This window comes from Daktulosphaira vitifoliae, unplaced genomic scaffold (genome assembly GCF_025091365.1).
Source record: "Daktulosphaira vitifoliae isolate Bord-2020 unplaced genomic scaffold, ASM2509136v1 Scaffold_1, whole genome shotgun sequence".
NCBI classification, from domain to species: Eukaryota; Metazoa; Arthropoda; class Insecta; order Hemiptera; family Phylloxeridae; genus Daktulosphaira; species Daktulosphaira vitifoliae.
Genome location: NW_026099572.1, coordinates 39811582 through 39817397, shown reverse-complemented (window position 1 = coordinate 39817397; position 5816 = coordinate 39811582).

Below are 5816 nucleotides of genomic sequence, written 5' to 3'. Positions count from 1 at the left end.
TATGTCATTTTCCTTATTTTTAACTTATTAATAATCAAATTAATATTAAATATTATATCAAATCAGTATTAATTTAAAACAATTTTTTTTGTTCTTAATTATTTTTTTTTATATGTAAAAACTATTTTTTAATAATATTAAAACTTAGAAGTTATAGAAAAAGTCTAATTGCACATTTTAAAACATCGCGAAAAGTTGATTTAGAATAGTATATTTTTGTTTCTGATGGAAGTTCCTTGTAGTCCAGTGTATAAAACTTATAACTTTGTTAATTGTTATAACTTTATCAAAAATGACCAAATCAGTATATTTTTTTTTATTTAGATGCATGTCTTTATCTATCATTTGGTTTTTTTTATAAATCTAACCCTTTACCTGCCCACAAGAGGGATTCAAAATATTAACTTTTTTTTTTTTAGTTAAAGTAAATCATTAAAATTAATTCAGTTCTGGATATTTCAATAGTAGAATCTTTTTAAATATCAAAAATTACTTAGAAATGATTACTATGATTTCTATTTAAGTGTTCTATTACGATAAAAATGCAAAAAATAATGAGTTTTTCTGATAAATTTACAATAAATAATAATTATAAAACTTTCTGACTGCATATTAATCTTAAAAATAACATTGTTTTAATTCTCATAAAATTTTCTATTTAATGATTCATTCTAGTCAACGAAGGAGTAATTTTGCAGAATAGCAGAAAAAATTCCCAACAAACTTTTTTTTTTTTTGTTTTAATTAGGCAATTGGTGGATTATTCCAAAAGCAACATCAACTCTTATTTCTTTAATTATATCATGATTAGTAGTTCTTTGATTTTAAAATATAATATATGAATATATACTAATTATAATTATTAAATTTAGTATGAAATTGATATTTAATATTGTAATTTAAACGGAGAAATTATAAAAATAATAAAGAAGTTATATTTTGCTTTACTTTTACGTGTATAAAAATTTAAAGGGCTTGATACAATAATTTTCAATAAAAACTGTTTGTTACTATAAAAAAATGCACTGGACTACAAGGAACTTTCATCAGAAGCAAAAATATACTTTTCTAAATCAAATTTTCGCGTTGTTTTCAAATCTGCAAGTAGACTATTTCTATCACTTCTAATTTTTTATATTATTACTAATTATATATATAAAATAATAATTAAAAGAAAAAAAAATTTGTTTTCAAATTATTACTGATTTGATTTTTAATATGTTAAAAATAATCAGTCCAAATTTTCAATTTTAACCTATTTTTTTGGTTCTTTAAAGTTGATGAAAAATTTTTGATAAAGATTTATGAAAGTTTATAGTAAAATAAATTGAATATATTACCATAACTTTTAGCTCAATTACAAGTTTAAAATTGACATCTAGGCCTGTCAACAAAGGAAAAATTGCGGAAAAAATTTTGTTTTTTTAAAAGTTGAATTAAAATATGTATAATGACATACTAATAGTCCTCAAGATTGGAATTGAGCTTTTTTTTTAAATCCTCGCAAAAGTTCAAAAATATGAGCTTTCTTAATTTTCTCAAAAAAAAATATTTAACTTACAAAAAAAAGTTTCGCACAAAAGTTGTTTAAAAGACAATTATAAATAAAAATATAATCTTATATTTTTTCATTTAAACAAATATTTTTCGAGTTACATTACATTTAATATGAGTAATAAAATTTATATTCCATTTTTTTCATTTTACGGTTACTTTTTATCATGTTATACTTACATTAGACACAATGTTATAAATGCATATGTGTGTATGTGTGAGTTTATTTATTTATTGTATCATTAAAGTGTAGTGTATATTGAGATACAACCGATAGAGTAGGTAATTGATTTGACGCTATATTATTTAAACCCAACTAAACGCTAAATTGTACATTCCGAAACAACAATCATATTATGTCAATTGCCACCGGAATTTCTGGTAATATTTTTCTTTTTCTTTGCCTTAATCCCAACTACTTGGGGTCGGCCACCCTTATCCTAAGCTTCCACTTGACACGATCTCCCACATCTTCTACGCTCACATCAGCTGTCCTCAAATCGCATTCAATAGCATCCCTCCATCTCTTTTTTGGTCTTCCTCTATCTCTTCTTCCTTCAACATTCATTTCTATAACTGTTCTTACAGCTTTCGATTCTTCTTTCCTCATACCATGACTAAACAATCTAAGTCTATTTTCTGTCATCTTATCCACGATTGACGCAACACCTATACTTCCTCTTATATGCTCGTTCCTTATCCTATCTTCTCTAGTCACTCCACTCATCCAACTAAGCATTCTCATCTCTGCTACACTTATTCTCTGCTCTACTTTCTTATCAACCGCCCAACACTATGAACCATACATCATAGCTGGCCTCACAATTTCATACTAAATTTAAAAACTATAATTAGTATTTATTCATATATTATATTTTAAAATCAAAGAACTACTAATCAGGATATAATTAAAGAAATAAGAGTTCATGTTGCTTTTAAAATATTTCACCAATTTCTCTAAAGGAAACACTATCTACAGATTTGCATCGAAGCGTTTCTTATGATAGTGATTTTAATCACTGTCAGATATCATCTATACTTGTCCCATCTATGCCTCGTCCACACTGTGCCTCGACCCCACTCTGCTACCGTTTTTTTTATTTTATTTATTTAATATTTTTACGGGACAAGCCTTTTTACAAAAGAGATATAATAATTATCTAAATATACGAAAATAGGTAATAATAATAATAATAATAATAATAATATAATAATAGCTTTAAATTGAAAAAAAAGACAAAGCTTTTATTCTGATATGATCACGAGACATAAAAAAAAATCAACATCATTACAAATACGGTTGCATAGCGTAAGCGCTCTAGGAAAAAATAATCGGTACAAATTTTTTTTTTTTTTTTAAAAGGCACAAAAAATAAATTTGAGTTTCTAAATGAATAATTATGAGTTACTTAAAAATTCGGGACAGTCAATATTGTTATTTAGAAGATCATAAATAAATAAGATGTCGGACATTTTACGTCTAACCTCACATAGCTGAATATAAATAGAATCTGGTACTAATGACATTGAGTCTCTAGAGATCGGTAAATTTAAGCGGAAAGCAATTGATTTTAAAACTTTATATTGAACATTTTCAACAAGTTGATCGGTCGAACTCTGAACCCATATTAATGATCCGAATTCTAAATTAGATCTAACCAGGGAGCAATAAAGTGTTATTAGAGCTTGAATATTTTTAAATTCTCTAGTGTTTCTTAATATAAAACCTAGCATTTTAAATGCTTTATTAATAACTATATTAGTGTTAGAAAAAAACGACATATTACATGAAAAAAGAACACCCAAATCTCTTATTGACTCCACTTGGTTAATAATATTATTAATTTTATAATTGAAAACTAAAGGATCTTTCATAATTTTCACAAAATATTAGATCAGTATCGGTCAAATAAATAACTATGAATGATTTCTTTTGATCGGGTGACCAATTATTTATATCGCTAGCTCTGTTATATTTAGTTAAAAAGTCATCTACGCTTTCGCGAATCGCACCAATAAATTTATCAGGTTGACAAAATGGAATTCGCATGTTCATGTTTTTGGAAGGTCGATGATTAACTTCAAAATCAGATTCTATAAACTTACCTAAAAGGAAACGTTGGAGTCTATCTTTAAGAATAGTTATTCAACCGTCGATTATTAATTTTCTTTTAGTTAATTCTTCTATTATATAATTATATGAGGCTTTTTTTATACACAAAGCTAAATTTTGAGTGTATTGAACAATTTTATCGGAATCAGTAGAGGGTTCTTCCATTTATTACATTCTTCCATTAATTACATACAAATAAATATGCGAGTATATTTCTTGTAATAAATAAAATTAGAATTAAAATGACAGTTTTACAATTAAGTATTGTTAAAAAAAAAATAATAATAAAAATAAATGTTATAAAACATTTTTGTATTTATGTAAATTATTGGGGATAAAATTATTTTTCAACTGTTTCTGGATTTACGTGTGAAATGTTTTCATCTTTAAATAAAATTTGTGAAATTTGATATGAAGAGTGTTTAAATAAATAATCTAGTATTAATGTGAAATGAGTTAAAAAAATACTTTCTGTAATAGGAAAGGTTGTGCGATAATTTATATAAGTGTTTATGAATTTTTGAATAAGTAGTGTATTTTGTATGTTTATGTTGAGGCAAAGAGTAGAACCCAAAGTATATCTGCAAGATATATCATTAAATGATGACGAGTTGAAATTGTTCTGTTTTTTATTTGAAAAGTTATAANCGAGTTGAAATTGTTCTGTTTTTTATTTGAAAAGTTATAATGCCGATCATATATTTTACTACCGAAATAAGATTTTGTTTCGTTAAATCTGACATTTGTAATGTATATTATATTACAAAAATTAGGAACATTGAAAAAAAATATATATTGTAATGATCTCGGTATTTGGGAAGTAGATTCAAAGTCACGAGTTGGTCACCACTTTGTAATAAAAAGAAGCGCGAAGGGTTAGGAGGAAGGAAGGATAGGGGAATATAAGTTATAAGTTATATGAATTTTGTTGAATTCATTCGTATCATCTAAATCCTACCTCTTACCCACTCTATCTTATTTCTTAATATTATATAAATATAGTGCATGTCTTACAACTACACTTACCTTGATATCCAAATGGACTCGTAGATAGATGATGAATTGTGATGTTCCTTGTTGACGTTGATATTTAAAGTTAACTTAAATAAATAAAAAAATATTTTATTTTATTTAATATTAAGTGCTCCACGGCTCTCTAAAGTTTAGGGTTTATTAAGAAAAAATCGATAAGCGCTACCAGTTTTATAAATAAACATACCAAGCTTACCTTAGTTATTCTGACTCCGTGCGTTGACACAATAAACCGGTGTTTTTATTGCGACATAAAATAATAATGTGACCGTGTTCGAAAAACTACTGAATTTTTTCATCAAATATTGTAAATTTTAAAGTAGCGTATCTTTAAATATATAAAAATAATTTGGGGTTGCCATTTTAAAGGCCGTTGTTGTAGGAATGTAATAAGGGTAACATCTAAGTATGAGGTGCAGACGAAATGAAAGACACAAATACTTCGGGTATGGATGAGGATAAAGAACAGTTGTAGCCGAGTATGAGGTGCAGACGAAGTGTAAGACACAAGTACTCTGAGATGTAGAAGATGAAAGTAAGTAAGATAGAAAGAACAAAGACTTGATTTAATACAGTAAGCTGGATAGCGACAATCTAATACTGAGACTGATAAATGACACAAAGCACTGTAATACATTATTAGTATTAGAATCACTAGATTATTAATTATAGTACAATGTTATATAATTTATTTTGGAGTATTTCGCCCTTCATTTTCTGAGGAACATAAAAAAATTGGAAGATATAAATCTCATATAGAATTATTTTAACAAGTAACCTGTAATCATAAAAAAACTAAAAAGTGCTATAACAAATAAATTAATAAATGTACTAACAAAAAAAAAACGGTAGCACAGTGGGGTCGAGGCACAGTGTGGATGAGGCATAGATGGGACAAGTATAGATGATATCTGACAGTGATTAAAATCACTATCATAAGAAACGCTTCGATGCAAATCTGTAGATAGTGTTTCCTTTAGAGAAATTGGTGAAATATTTTAAAAGCAACATGAACTCTTATTTCTTTAATTATATCCTGATTAGTAGTTCTTTGATTTTAAAATATAATATATGAATAAATACTAATTATAGTTTTTAAATTTAGTATGAAATTGTG